This window comes from Hermetia illucens, chromosome 6, assembly GCF_905115235.1.
Source record: "Hermetia illucens chromosome 6, iHerIll2.2.curated.20191125, whole genome shotgun sequence".
In the NCBI taxonomy this organism is placed as follows: domain Eukaryota; kingdom Metazoa; phylum Arthropoda; class Insecta; order Diptera; family Stratiomyidae; genus Hermetia; species Hermetia illucens.
Window position 1 is genome coordinate 29,732,404 of NC_051854.1, and position 16,604 is coordinate 29,749,007.

Genomic DNA, 16,604 nt, shown 5'->3' on the forward strand with positions numbered 1-16,604 from the left:
CGTGTTTATTCGCTCCAAAGTGTAGAAATTGCCCCAGATCACATTGATATAAGTGGCTTTCTCAGGCTATCGCGACTATCAAGCGTTCTGACGGTATAGTAAATGATAGCCAAATCAGTATTCAAACAAAATAAGAATTAATTAAAAACAATGAATGTACACAATTGGAAAATTTCTTTAGGTGCTTCCCCTAAACAGAAATGTAACAAATATTAAGACCTCAGTAAATAATCTATTTAACTTTTGGCATAGAATGTGACCACAATGTTTCAAGATGAAATCGCTTTCTTTACCAATATCCTCATTCTCAGTTTGCTGAGTCAGGGTTTCGGCTGTTTTAATCTGTCTTCCATTTTGTAGCAATAACTGAGTAATTGCTCCCAGGTTGTGATCCACTTCTTGCAAGTTTGCCCAACTTCTTATTGCCATGAATATCTTTATGTCCCCCCCAAACAAGGTTTTAAGTTTTTAGTGTAGTTTCCATATCAGTGCAGATCTGGTTTCGAGTAATGCGATGCCACGTGACTGTCAAAGAGAATATATATATAATCTTAGCACTTTCGAATTTCCTCCATTGAAATGAATTCCCACTTTTTTCGTTCGCTCCCAAAGGATCCTTAACGCTTCCCAGTAAACTCCACAAGGTGGATGATCGACTCGAACCTACGATTTCCAGTTGGTACTTTTTTGCCCAATTCCTGATGTTGTTGAATAGGTAGGAGTATGGGATACTTATTCGTCTGGTGGTTGCCTCCTTCTGCTGCGAAAATAGCGTTGTATAGGCATGTCTATTGTGTTGCCTGACTTTCCTTCTAATCAATTTCTCAATGGTCTGAGAATTATACCCATTTTTAATAGCGGTGTCAATAATGTACTGTCGTTCTTTATTGAAACCGTTTTTTGAAAGAAGGTATGTGATCAGTCGGTGAATCATGCAATTATAGGCAGCCATTTTTTGGGAAAACGTGTGATGTGAAGTTACCGGTATCGTTCTCTGCGTTGCTGTAGGCTTACGGTATATCTCGAACTTAAGCTTTCCGTTAGAGTTGACGACATTTAGATCCAGGAAAGATAGAACCCCATCCTTTTCTACCTCTAGTGTAAACTCGATTTTATTATGAATCTTGTTTATAGAGGAGATGACCATGTCTATGTCGTCCCTTCTAACGATCGCAAATACGTCGTCTACATACCTAAACCATACTTTAGGCATTATTCCCCTCGATTCAATTTCTTCTTCGATTGATGACATAAACCTTTCAGTGAGTAATGGCGAGAGGGGGTTCCCCATCGCTACTCCCGAAGTAGTTTTGTAGAATTTGTCCCGAAATGTAAAATAGTTTTCGTTCATGCAGAGCCTGGCAAGGTTAGCATAGATACGAACTTTTCTTCTCCATTCCGGGCCAGATTCAAACTGGTTCAGCCATCTCTCGAGTTCGAAAATTGACTCTTTTACTGGTGTGTTGGGAAACAATGCCTTTACATCAAACGACACCATCATCTCGTCATCACCCATCCTCTCAATGCGTTGTAGCTTCTCTATTAATTCATGGGAGTTAGCAACTGAGTACTTACTATTCGTCGTCCCCAGGTTCTGGCACTCATTAATCAACCACTTGGCTATGTTGTACGTCGGTGAGTTCGAGTCCGCAATAATTTCTCGCATCTCATCTCCTTCCTTGTTAATCTTCGGCTGACATCTGATTCTTGGAAGCGCAGGATTAGGCATTCGGAGTCGCCCAATATTCGGGAATACCGCACTAGCTTCCTTCACCGCTCGATGAACCCTTTTGATGGATTCGGGCAGTGGATTGTTCCTCAGTTCGAAGAAGTTTCCACTCTCCAATTTTCGAAAAGCAGCCTGGTCATACTTAGTTTTTTCCATGACGACGACGTTGTTCCCCTTGTCCGCCTTGAGAAAGTATAGCGGTTTATCACGAAGTTCACGTATTATTTTTAAATCGCGTTTACAAATCTTTAACGGCGCGTTATTCCGAATGATTTTTGTTAGACCCGAACGAATTTCATCCTTGGTTTCGTTATCCAAGAATTTTATACCCGCCTCGATATTAACCACGGTTTCGTCGACAAAATGGGTATGGGGACTTCTCCCTTAAACTCAACGTAGAAGGGTGTAACTCAATGCATGTTTGGTCTTTCACAGGGTCCACCTACCCATCAAATTTCGTGTCAATCAGTATAGTCGTTTCTGAGAAATGTGCGTATGACAATGTAAACCGATTTTAATAAAGTTTTACAGAAAACCTTAAAAAACTGTTGTCATTTGCTTCTTTTGCCTAGGCTCTCACTGTTGAATCTTCTCTGCTTTGCTTCCACTACTTACTGATGGTTTAGACCAGGGCGTGTAATACTGGACAAATATTTCTTTACAACTAACGATACGATTGAAAAAGTCTTCACATTTTTATTTGAATAGATTCAACAGTCGCGGTAAAACCTCTAATCGATATCGCCTTTGCCCCTCCGATGACTTCTCCTTCTACAGTCTTTGTCCCGTTCAGAAGCAGGGTCGAGCGGTCTTGATTGGTTGCGCCATTTTGTCCTGTCAAAGCCCTAATCTGAATGAAGTCGAGAGCCTCTCCAATCATCATCTAGCGTATCAAACCAACGTTTTTTCGGCCCGGCAGATGTCGGACATCGATTAGCCAGGTATACGGTACGCTATTGAAAGCCTTGGCAACTAAAGATGTTTCTTTGGCCTCTAGTTGCTTGTCCTACAACTACCGAGTTGATAGTGAGTTGCTCCATGTAACCCCTTGACATAACTCTGCATCCCGTCTGCTCATCAAACAGAATATTGTTTGTCTCGAAATGCGCATTGACTAATCATGTATGTTATGAATTTGTAAAGAGCTGGTAAGCAAACAATCGGTCTTGTATCGGCGAGGTTCTGCACCGTATCCTTTTTAGGGATAAGGTAGGAAATTCCTCCGGCCGACTAATGACCTGATTTATGCTATGTGCCAACCGACTGTGTATACTGGTAAATCTCTTATACCAGAAAATTGCGGCTGTGATCCCCGTTGCCCTTCTTGCTAGGGAGCGTCAGGCCATATATAAGCGCAAGGGAGGTGGTTGCTCGCGAAGAATGGCAACACACTCTAGATGAATGGCAGCTCTCTTGGCAAAATGAAACTAGAGGCAGATGGACTGCGCGGTTCATCGGCAGCTTAGGTGCGTGGCTGAATCGGAAGCATGGTGAGACTGACTGTTTCCTTACCCAATTTTTAAGAAGTTTTCAGTTTTACCTGCACAAGATTGGAAAGGTGCGTTCTCCGGATTGTGTGTTTTGCAATGGAGTTGTGGAAGACGCCCACCACACTTTTTTTTCTTGTGGAAGGTGGGATGGAGTTCGCCAGCAGCTCTATTTTAACACAGGGGATCTCTCTGCCGAAGAGATGCTGAGGACTGCTAACAGGTGGAACCGTGTTGCCCATTGCGTTCGGGCCCTTCTCGTTGCTAAGGAGATAGAACTCGACCGGTGGAGGAGCCGGATGGCGGGGAGGTTCCTTGAACTGACAGTCCCCTTCTTCCTCTCCCCTCCCGTTGGTGAAAGGAATTCCCTGATTTGAAGACTCCGCAAGGCGGGAGAGTTCGGGGACTAGCCCGAAGAAATGTGACAAACGGTTCCAGGCTAGCTCTTTGACGATGGGGAGGTGTTTAGTTGATAGTCCGACGACGTACCGAATCAGGAGTCCAACACTGTGCGTAAATGCACCTACCCTACCCCAGCAGAAAAAAAATACCAGAAATTCTGCACGCGATCCAGACGAGAGCCGCTCCAGTTCTTCAAGCTGTTTATCATCATCATCAACGGCGCAACAACCGGTATCCGGTCTAGGCCTGCCTTAATAAGGAACTCCAGACATCCCGGTTTTGCGCCGAGGTCCACCAATTCGATATCCCTAAAAGCTGTCTGGCGTCCTGGCCCACGCCATCGCTCCATCTTAGGCAGGGTCTGCCTCGTCTTCTTTTCCTACCATAGATATTGCCCTTATAGACTTTCCGGGTGGGATCCTCTTCATCCATACGGATTAAGTGACCCGCCCACCGTAACCTATTGAGCCGGATTTTATCCACAACCGGACGGTCATGGTATCGCTCATAGATTTCGTCATTGTGTAGGCTACGGAATCGTCCATCCTCATGTAGGGGGCCAAAAATTCTTCGGAGGATTCTTCTCTCGAACGCGGCCAAGAGTTCGCAATTTTTCTTGCTAAGAACCCAAGTTTCCGAGGAATACATGAGGACTGGCAAGATCATAGTCTTGTACAGTAAGAGCTTTGACCCTATGGTGAGACGTTTCGAGCGGAACAGTCTTTGTAAGCTGAAGTAGGCTCTGTTGGCTGACAACAACCGTGCGCGGATTTCATCATCGTAGTTGTTATCGGTTGTGATTTTCGACCCTAGATAGGAGAAATTGTCAACGGTCTCAAAGTTGTATTCCCCTATCCTTATTCTTGTTCGTGTTTGTGTTTGACCAGTGCGGTTTGATGTTGTTGGTTGATTCGTCTTCGGTGCTGACGTTGCCACCATGTATTTTGTCTTGCCTTCATTGATGTGCAGCCCAAGATCTCGCGCCGCCTGCTCGATCTGGATGAAGGCAGTTTGAACGTCTCGGGTGGTTCTTCCCATGATGTCGATATCGTCAGCATAGGCCAGTAGTTGGGTGGACTTGAAGAGGATCGTACCTCTTGCATTCACCTCAGCATCACGGATCACTTTCTCGAGGGCCAGGTTAAAGAGGACGCATGATAGCGCATCCCCTTGTCGTAGACCGTTGTTGATGTCGAATGGTCTTGAGAGTGATCCTGCTGCTTTTATCTGGCCTCGCACATTGGTCAGGGTCAGCCTAGTCAGTCTTATTAATTTCGTCGGGATACCGAATTCCCTCATGGCCGTGTACAGTTTTACCCTGGCTATGCTATCATAGGCGGCTTTAAAGTCGATGAACAGATGGTGCAACTGTTGTCCATATTCCAACAGTTTTTCCATCGCCTGCCGCAGAGAGAAAATCTGATCTGTTGCTGATTTGCCTGGAGTGAAGCCTCTTTGGTATGGGCCAATGATGTTCTGGGCGTATGGGGCTATCCGGCCTAGCAAGATAGTGGAGAATATCTTATAGATGGTACTCAGCAACGTGATACCTCTATAATTGCTGCACTGTGTGATATCTCCCTTTTTATGTATGAGACAGATTATGCCTCGCTGCCAATCGTCAGGCATTGATTCGCTGTCCCATACCTTGAGCACAAGTTGATGAACCACTTGGTGTAACTGGTCGCCTCCATATTTAACCAATTCGGCTGTAATTCCATCGGCTCCTGGCGACTTATGATTTTTTAGCCGATGAATTGCACGGACTGTTTCTCCTAAACTTGGTGGTGGCAGTATTTGTCCGTCGTCTTCAGTTGGCGGGACCTCCAACTCGCCGATGTTCTGGTTGTTCAGTAGCTCATCAAAGTACTCAACCCATCGCTCTAATATGCCCATTCTGTCGGAAATCAGATTTCCCTCTTTGTCTCGGCAGGATGAGCATCGAGGTGTATAAGGCTTCATCCTGCTGACTTGTTGGTAAAACTTCCGCGCCTGGTGCGGTTGCTCCCTGTACTTTTCTAGTTCACAGACTTGTTGGTTCTCCCAGGCTTCCTTTTTCCGTCTGTGAAGTCGCTTCTCCGCTCGACGGAGTTCGTGATAAGTCTCTGCGCGTGCCCGCGTTCTTTGAGAATGCAACATTACTCGGTATGCGGCATTCTTCCGTTCCGTTGCTAGCTTACATTCATCGTCAAACCAGCCGTTCCGACTCCTTTTGCGGCTGGGGCCAAGTATATTTGTGGCCGTATCCATGATAACGTTCTTCAGGTGGTTGTGAAGATCATTAGTTGATGCTTCATCTCCAGGTCCTCTATTGACTGCGGTTATTGCGGCATCCATTTCCCTCTTATAGGTGTCGCGGAGGGTTGTGTTGTGGATGGCTTCAGTGTTCACTCTCACCTGATTGTCAGAGGGGATTCTAGGTGGTATTGTTATTCGAGCTCGGAACACCATGCCAACGAGATAGTGATCCGAGTCTATATTGGCCCCCCTATATGTTCTGACATTCATCAAGGCTGAGAGGTGGCGGCGTTCGATCAACACGTGGTCAATTTGGTTGAAAGTGGTCCCATCTGGAGAGGCCCACGTATGTTTGTGGACCGCTTTCCGCGCAAACCAGGTACTTCCAACAACCATTTCGTGTGACCCTGCTAATTGAATAGTCCGCAGTCCGTTATCATTTGTTTTTTCGTGTAAGCTATGGGAGCCAACGTATCGCCTGAATACGGGCTCCTTCCCTACTTGGCTGTTAAAATCCCCAAGTATGATTTTGATATCATATCTGGGACAGGCTTCGAGGGTTCTTTCTACTGCCTCGTAGAAGGTATCCTTCTCCGACTCTGCAGTCTCCTCTGTAGGGGCGTGAACGTTTATGAGGCTTATATTTCTAAACTTGCCTCGCAAGCGCAGAGTGCATAGCCGTTCGCTTATACTTTCAAAGCCGATAACAGCAGGTTTCATTTTTTGGCTGACTAAGAAACCTACTCCGAGCACATGGTTTACTGGATGGCCGCTATAATATATGGTGTAGTGGCTCTTCTCCAGGAAACCGGTCCCTGTCCATCGCATCTCTTGCAACGCTGTTACATCAGCCCTATATTGGGACAGGGTATCGGCTAGCTGCTTATCAGCTTCATCTCTGTACAGGGAGCGCACGTTCCATGAGAAAATGCGCAAATCGTTGTTCCTTTGTCGTTGCCGGGTTCGTCGTTTTAGTATCAGTCCTATCCGAGGCTCCTGTTGTGGCTTCGTAACGGTTGTTTTCCGTGTAGGGTTGTCAGCCCTACCCAACCCCCAACCTGGAGGACCAGTTGGTACAATTTGTCCCGTTTTTAGGCGCGGGAGACTCGCCTTCATCCTTCTCCGTCTGCAGCTTTTCGTAAAGAAAGAGCTCCCAGCGGTCACCACGTGGAGGTGGAGATAGGGTTTGGTAGTAGAGCTGTTGGTGTTGGTTCAGCAGGCATTTCCCAGATTTTATGCTCCATCGTGGGTACCAATCCACGTTTCGCCCCGGGACCTATACTACCCTTTGACCACCAAGCTGTTTATGACTCGTCGAACTTCCTCTTCGATAACATCCCCAAAATTCATGCCAGGCGTAGTGGCAAGACGGGTGCCTTCGGCGATAATCCACTTAGTGTGCTTGGTTACCCCAAAGCCCACCCCAATATTCTCTCGCTTCCGTCACCGAAAACTGTACTGCCGGGACGCCCTGTTGGGATTTGTTGAACGATCTGAAAAGAAGTCCTCTAGTTCCTCGCATAAGTTGGATTCTGGATACGTCTGGAGTGACTTTCACCATACCGTCCTAACCGACTGCGTATGACAGAAAGTTTCTGCTTTAGTGTGTCTCATTGGCGATGGCATAGTTCCTGTAAACCCTCTGCATTTTATTTCTCACCTGTCTGCTGGCCTTAGTGAATCCCGCCGACGTTCCAGACGAATTTTCCATAGTAAATCTCTTCGGTCACCCAAATCAATCACACGAAAGCGAATCTTCTGACCATGCAGTCTGACAGCCGTAACTGCACCACAATACACAAGTAATTGTAGTTGCAGAAGTGACATATCAGCACACATTCGAGATGCAATCTCATCATTGATTTGAGATGAGAACTTTCAAAATTTCTGAAAATGCATAGGACCTGGGAATACCTGGGAACCGCAGCGGAAACTTCAGCTGGACGGTGGAGAAGAGTGTTTCGGGAAGTACTAAAACTATTGCCTGCAGTGCGGCGTGGTGTTGTTGATGCCGCCGCCTTTGCCCCCATTGATTCTCGGTCACCAGTTTCCGCAATGACCTCAAGCGGAACACACTCCCTGATGATGGCAGGAATTGTGTCGCTGCTAGTAATAAAGCGGTACTGATCTGCGAATCGCTGCACAGTCACGTGCGCGAATTGTGGGAAACGTTTGACGAATCTTTAGTGCGACAAGAGGCGGTAGGATGTTATACCTGCCCCCGTAGTAGTAGGAGCAGATGATGAAGAAGTTCATTTCCTCAGTTGATTTCATCTGTTGCCTACGCGTACCTACTGAAGCCGTCGCCACAAATCACAAATGCGAATCAACTGCAGCAGGCGGAGCAATGCTCTTGGTCGTCGTGGCGCCTAGACGCCGAACCGCCCTACGACTGGTAGTTTCGACGCCGTGTCGTCCATTATGGGAGCCCGACCCAGTCACCAAGTCAGACGACTCTCGCCAACTATCCGTAGCGGACCTTAAAATCCTCTTTTTTCTCATTTTTGGTGGTGCATTTTATCCCTAGCTGCGAGGTGTGGTGATAGTTTCCTCAGTGTGTAATCTGCAAGACTGCAAAGTTCCTGCACTTTCCTCACCTACCCCCTGAGACGCTGCGGTAGTGTACGGCCATTCAGACTGAAGCTATCCTCCTCCTTTCACAACCGGGCTTGGGACCGGCTACTACGGAGTTTTATTGTTATTTTATTTGGAAGCTCGGTTTTGATAGCATTGAAACACGAACTTACATAAAATGCATAGTAGATCTAGTAATTTAGCCCGGGACTGCTTATATTTAAAAATGCGTGCACTTGAATTTTATTTTATAGGTTGGCTTATAAAAATATAGCTTAGTTTGTACTTTATTTGTTTAATATTGTGTTGTATTTTTTTTTTTTCAGAAATAATATCGGCAGACATAAAACTACCATCTAAATAGGATGCTGCACTTGATTCCGTTGCAACAGGAAGCTTGACTAAGCCGTTGAATTAATGAATGTAAGTAAAATTGAATGTTAATTGTTTTCAATCGGGTGCACATGTATTACAGTCTCTGTTCTCACTATAAATAGGAGAACTGAGCAGAACAAACTATAGAACCGGAATGACAATCCATAGAAAAAGTATCAATGGATGAAGTAGGAAGGTAAAAAACAAATGGCACAAAGTCATAAACATGTGAAATTTATGCTAGCGAATCCATATATTAACATATTTTTAAAGAAACCTTAATTTCTGAATATATTCGTATCGAAAGCGGCAATGCAGTAGAAGTGGAAATATTCAGAGCAGTAAAAAATATGAATGAAAAAATGGAATCATTTGGAAGCGAGAGGTTTTCTTCTTGCTTGAACGAATGTGCTCAGGGGATATTGTTCTACGAATTTATTAATTTATTAGAATTAGTTTTATACAAAAGATTGCTTTCTGATGAACGCGAACAGCTTCTAGCAACCAAAACGTGTAGGCCGTTTGTGGTTTTAATATAAATAAATATAGTTAATCATTTGTTGCCGTTAGTTCTAAAAGGAAGCAGGTGTATCAATCGAAATGTTTATTATTTCCAAGTAACTTCTGGTCATAATAAATTTCTATTCCATACCAAAACGTATGTCAGTCATTCATAAATTTATATTAGGCATCCCGGAACTTTGCAAAAGGCCTGCAAGCAAATTTTTTTTAATACCATATTTATTTCATCTTTTTGGAGTATTGTCGAATACTACATTGTTTGTAAAGTAAAATGACGGCATGTCTACATGGCGTAGATTCTTAATGATCTTCCCGTGGAGTGATTTATCGCTGCACCTGCTTACTGCGGTTGCAAAGATCATAGTTAAAATAATCTGGAACAAATACATTACGCTTTAAAGAACATCTCGAAAGTTGGGGGAGAGATAGCAGATTGGTTTCGGCTCTGGATCACCCTGCATTGACCACATCAATACCCTTCGGACCATTTTGGAACAGTCCTTGGAGTTTATATCTTCGCTTAACCTTTTAATGACAAAATGCAATTGGCGATGGCCCAATGACCATCTAGAATGGCCGGAGACTACCAAAAGGGTAGAGCTATTCCAAAGACCCAGAAAGATGGCAAAATTGACTGTGAAGGTCCGCCCACAAGTATTGAAGCTCCATCGAAGTGCCTTGTTGACACGTGCCTGCACGCCTCTGTGCTAGTCAGGATTGGGGTCCTTTAATAAATTCAATCCCCAACGTGTCATTATACCAAAATCCATGTGTTTTTCCGATGCTTGGGTTCTCACCAGATCCTGAAAAATACTACAAACAAGGAAATGGTATCTATTGCATTGCGTAACACATTCGTCAACTGATACAGAGCAGTTTCGATTGATCTTCCTGTTCATTAGTCCTAATGTCCAAAACCTTCCGCATTGTTTTCAATACAAACGATGTCAGACAAATTGATCTGAAAGGCTTAGAGTGAAAAGGATCCTTTTTACCCGCGGTTATGGTATCTAACCCAAGGCTTTACTATACCTAAACATCCTTAAGAGAGATTCCAAAATGATTTCTAAGTCCTTCAGGAATACAGCTGGTAAAATACCACCCCATACTGTTGATTTCAGTGGTTCAGAATCTTCTACTACCTGCCCTACTCTAGCTTTCGAGTATACCTCTTTTGCTTTTGTTCAATTTCCCTTTTTCCTTCCTCTTCGCCATGGGGTACTTGGGAGTCAGTTTTAAGAGGGAGATACCCTCTCTCTTTATTTTCTATAAATACCACGCCTGCCTTTTTCAGACAGATGTAATTTGTTCAACCCCTGCATAGAATTTATTCAGTTCGTTGTTGATATCACCGTACAATTCTAGATGTGGCATGTTACTGCTCAGGTGTTTTACAGAGGAACAACAATCTATTATCTCCTTTCTATATTCTCTACTTTAGAGTTGGTCCCAGCATCAAATCTTATCCTGTGAGTCAACATATAGTATTCCTCCGGCACTTTCTAATTTCTTGCCTGATACACGTCACGAATTTTGGTGTGTTCCCTATGTAGTAGTAGTCCGTTGTCACGACTGCCCCTTGATTCCTCCCGCTAACGTCTAATAGAACTTCGATATCTACGAGATCTCCAGTCATCTGAAATACACAAATATTTAAATATGGATGTAAGAGTGACTCAACTGACATCTACCAATACGCAGATGACTTTATCATCCTTTCTATGGAAACAGGAGATGATCAGGTGGATAGACTACTACAAAAAACAGGTTGACCTTTTTTTTGAATAAATGTAACACCCTGAAACTCCCAGTGAACAAATATAAGTCTAGGGTTATCGTTTTTAGGCGAAATAATGGCAAAACCATGTAAAATTTTGGTACATCAGTCCCCTCTAAAACAGGTACCAGAAATGACATTTCTGGGCAAAACAAATGCAAAATCCCTATCCTTGAAAGATCACGTCAATAATACTATCATAAAGGCGAAACTGGCTTCGAGGGTAGTAAACGTTACCACAGGTTTCTTATGGGGATTAAAACCTGAGAGAGCCGTAAAACTGTTTAGAGCCATTGTGAGACCAGTGCTTGATTATGCTGCTGCCTCCACACTCTTGATGACCAAATACCTGGACAACAGAATAGCCACGATCGTGACGTCTCAGTTGAAAAAATGCTTAGGTTTAACTAAGTCTTCACTGCATCACCACCACAATCCCGCCCCCCGCCCTCCCCATAAGCGCTATTGGCCTCTAAGGAGCTAATAAGGTTTGGTCATAGACGATCCCATTGCTAAAAATGGTCTATCGATAACTTATAAGAATTTCCAGCAAGTATTTAATAACTTCAAGATCTATGAAGAGGAAAGAAGAGTGGGAAACCTGCTGGTCTGGAATGGCAGGGATCCCAAATGAAATAATAGAACTCAGGACAAGTGAAATTATGTTGAAGAAGATCGCGGACTCAGCAACAAAGGCACCCCTAATCAACGGAAGCACCATGATTTCAACCTTTGCAGCTGAGGATGTACTATGGGTGGTTCAGAATAAAATCAGGAAGGACTGGCAAGATGATTTCCAAGCAACGTCGAAATTAGAAGGCACAGATTTCGCGGCAATCTTTCCGGAACTGCCCATTCCAGCTTTCATCTCAACAAATAGTGTAGCAATTGTGAAAACTTTCCATAGACTTTACTCAAACCATTTCTACAGCAAACCTTTCCTTCCGAAGATTGGCAAAATCAACAATGACAATCGTCTAAAGTGTGGCGTGCAGGTAACTATAAACCACCTTATTTTTGAGTGTAGAAGGCACAATTTACTGGGAACAAATTCCGTTGGAAAGAGTCTTTCAACTCCCTAAGGGTTTTTTAAAAGAAGGAAATCAATTCCAGATTGAGAAGTTGAACAGCTTCCTAAAAGAATCAAGCTTTAGGACTACGCGTCTACTCTCACGTTTTATTTCACATTTATTCTAACTTACATTTTGTGAGAAAATGTGAATATCACAAGCCACAAGGCCAAAGCACCGTTGCTATTTCATTCCACTCATCCCATATATCCTCTATGGTTAAGATCAATGTGAATGATTAATACAAAATTGCACATACTGTATTCAGATAAAACGAATCACTTAACTTTCTGAAGTATGCAAATAATACAAAATCTAGAACAAGTAATATACAATATAACCTAACCACAATCATATAAGAACATTAACTGTGTCGAAATTTGTAACACGAGTCCTGTCTGTTCAGACAGGCTCTGACACAATTGTGCTTGCAAGTGTTGGCGCAAAACGTATTGAAACATGCGTGGGGTATCCAACCTGGAACTAGTCTGGCAACACAAGGTCCAGCGCCCGAAAACCGAGTTACAACTGGCACACATAGGCCAAAGGCCTGGCCAATTCTCGTCCCCACGTACGATCATCGTGGGCCTGCCGGGAAGTCGTAGGGCAACCAAAACATACAATAACAACAACAAGCCTAACGCAAGCTCCTAGATTTTCACAAGAGGTGTCCCAAAATACCTGAATATCCGGTACACTCGAGGCGCTTGAATCAAAGCTATTAAAATGTTATCACTGTAAATTACCCTTACAGTTACTGTGCCTAGACATTATGACATAAATTTCGAGATCGTCCAGCCTCTCCTCAATAAGTAGCAGGTCCATTTCTTTGTTCGATCCTGTCCTTTCGACCCCCATAGCCTCCACGATTCCTTCAGGAATCTTAGCAGACTTTCCAGCCGATATATCCTCCGCAGTTTCTTTCCTCAGTTTCTTCTAATGTACATGCGCCGCAATGTAAACGAGTCTGTCGTTGATACGGCCCTTATGGCTTTTGATACACTACAAGGATTTTTCATCAACCTAGATCATGAGATGTTTGTCTGACAACTTGGGGACTATGATCCTAGTCCGCATCATCGTGTCTTCCGTTATGCAGTCTATCAGTATCAGACTTGGTCAAAAATGTATGATAATAGCGCAACCGATCATGACGAGCTGACCCGCCTATGAACGGGACAAAGGCAAAAGAAAAGGAAAAATGCCCATCGCCGCGTCAACATAACTAACTCCAGGTGTCCCCGCTCCTACAGTCGCTCCTGACCTACTAAAGATTTTCATAGGCTTGGGTTTCTTGAGAGCATTCTCCTCTTGTTTGCTGATCACTATCGCTCACTCTTCTTCGATTCCACTGTTGAAGGTTAGGTATATATAATATGTTGAGTGCTTCTTCTGTTTAAAAGCCTTCTTTCAGCGCCTGCACAACTGAGGCCTATTTCCTTCCCGACATCTAGTTTGCTAACCTCAGACGTACTTTTCTAGTTTCTGCCTTCTGATTATGGATCTTATTTGATTGTGATATTCGCAACAGGCCAATGTTAGGCTTGGTTCCTCTGGTTGACTTCCCATTTTCTCTCTCCTTGGGTGTGCTTTAGCAGTTAAGGAAAAGTAATTGGGGGCTTCTTTAGGGGACGCATTCGCATCGCAACTGAATATCTCGCGACCACGGATGCGATTCTTCTCTTCATGTAGTTTTAACTATAAAATTAGTTGTCTACTGTCTGCACTTCTGCAGATAATATAACATTTGCTCAATTTGCCCTCAAATTATTTCATAATTATTAGGCGTTTCTTCCAGAAAAATATGTACTTTTGAACCTTTTTTTTCGAACAATAAGCTTACAGTTAAGCTTTGGCTCCAAAGTATCTCTAAAATGTTCCGCAAAACGAATTATGAACTACAGTCAAACATTTTTTAATAGGTTAACCAGTTGAATTGGATTTTAATCTGATATTTTGCTAGCAGTATTGAAATATGGAAGTGATTGAAACACTAGAACGATTAAACAACTTCATTCAACACTAGATACAGGAAACAACACAACAGTGTTTATATAAAACGTACTCCCTTAGATCGACTGCCTAGTAATAAACCAAAAGTGATGACTGGCATCATAAAGATAATTCTGTCCGGCGAATAGCATCTGCATGTTATCTCAGGATAAATTTTTGCTTATGCGAAAATAAACTAAATATCTCTATCATAAGCTTAATTATTAACTTTGCCCTATCAACGTATATTGCGCATTTAGCGATAAAAGGAGGTATGATTGCGTTTAATGTAGATTTGCATACGTGTTAGGGTAAAAGGCTGTAGTTATTTGGTTTTAGGAAAAGCGAAAAGTAAAAGCTGACTCGCGGCGAAAATACATTAAATCAGTGATGTCATATCAATATAATACGGTTTCATTAAATGCAATCAAATTTCAATATCTTTTTCTTCTATTGCCTTTGTTCCGTTCGGTCAGCTCGTTCCTATCACTACTTTTCTTAACGATAAGCTGGTACCCGATGGGCTTCCAAATCACCTGACCTGTCAAATAATCGCTTCTTCTCTCGGGGCTTGGATGTTCAGGCCAATCATAACTAGCGGCTCTCATTAGCGCAGATGATCTGACCTCACCGGCGTCGCCATATTAACACGTTGACTGCCAAGGCAATTTTCAGAAATCTGGCCAAAAATGGCAATTTGATTTTATCACATTATATTATTAACACGTTGACTGCCAACTACGAGATAACTCGTAGATTGCGATCTTTTTAGGACGCCAACTACGAGTTATCTCGTCCTATGTTTACTTACCATTTTTGTGCATTTACGATTAAACTCGTAATATATCAGTGCTAATATATGATAGATAGATGGCTTCTAGGAAAAGAACAAAAAATCAATGCTAGCTTGCACGAACAGAAAATTTATTTAGAAACTAACAAAAAATATAATTATAAAAATTAATTAAAATTCAAGAGGTTGCATAATATTTTATTGTTTTTTGTGTAAATTCTTAAAACAATTTTCCACACAAAGGGCTGGCTTCTCTTTGCAGACTGGACAGAAATAACGCGTTTCTCGGCGTTTTTTTGTTTGGGTACATATACGACAAGGCTTTGTTGGGCGCTCTTTTTTTCGGTAGGTGGCAAACTCTCTAAATAATGTAGCTCTTGCAATTTAATTTTTTTTGAAACTGGTTGAATTTCTTCACCAATCAACGCGATGAGGAATTCTTCTCTGAACTTTATTAGTTTTACGTTAGAAGAAGTAACTTTTTGAAACATTTTGTGAGCATTGTGTATATATATCTCTATAATATGTAATGAAACCTTTTTGGGCCATCTAATACTCTTTCTTAGAGTTGAGTAGTATGAAAGCATTTGGTCTGATCGGTCTATGCCAGACATTCCATTATTGTAATCTCGTATTATATTCGGTTTCATAGAAATTTGTCCATTGCGATTACAGACCTCTACCATTTCAACAGCATGCATGTTTGAAATGCTAAGGACATCTCGTTTGTCCTTCCATTTGCATACAGTGACGGGTCTATTTTGCTGCCAAATACACTCCCCTTTTTTCAGCTTGCGATTTACCACATCTCTGGGATTTCCTTTTCTATTACTTCGTAGGGTTCCACACACATAAGTTTTTCGTGTAGTTAGCAGTTTTGTAAGAGTAACAGAATTATAAAAATTATCCATGTACACTGCGTATCCCTTATCCAGATAGTCCTCCAGTAAATGTAAAACAACGTCAGCAGCCCTACTTTATTATCAGTTTCCTCACATTTTCCGCTATAAATCTTTATTTTCATGACAAGACCGTCGGACTCACATAGTTCATACAATTTGATACCATATTTGTGTTTTTTATTTTTTATATATTGGCGGAAAAGCAATCTTCCTCGCCATAGCATCATGGATTCGTCAATACAAATATTTCTATCTGGTACATAGCTTTCACGCCTAACATGATTGAAATGATTTAGTATCGGTCTCACCTTGTATAATCTGTCGGCAAATGGTATTGAGTTATCAACCAAATGAAAATAACGCAGTATCAACTGGAATCGATTTCGACTCATATGTGAGCGCCAAAAGTTATATAGCTTGTTTGTGCTCCAGTAATGTTCGATTGATGGAAAAGTGCAAGGTCCCATTTGCAACAAAAGTCCAATAAAAACTTTCATCTCTGCAGCACTGACGTCTTTCCACTGTGATAACCTTTTATTTTTTTTTATTACTTTGCGTTTTTCCATTTCTTGCGCACCATATAAATTAGTTTGTTCCACCAGTAATGCAAGAAATTCATCCGAAAAAAATAAGTCCACCAGCGTATGTACCGTAAAATTTGCCGTATCCAATTTCACACCAATATTTTCTTGGAAAATAAATAATTCAGGATTTTGTTGAATTTCTGTCCACAAATCATCATT

General features: G+C 42.4%; 1 protein-coding gene across 3 annotated transcripts in view; it reads left to right on the forward strand.

The window, feature by feature from the left end:
* LOC119658825 (alpha-mannosidase 2) overlaps window positions 1-16,604 on the forward strand; it is a 188,988-nt gene that overhangs the window by 48,244 nt on the left and 124,140 nt on the right. For all 3 annotated transcript variants that reach the window (XM_038066557.1, XM_038066556.1, XM_038066558.1), the window contains exon 2: window positions 8,757-8,853. The gene's annotated coding sequence lies outside the window, so the exon portion shown is untranslated. The remainder of the gene's footprint in view (window positions 1-8,756; window positions 8,854-16,604) is intronic.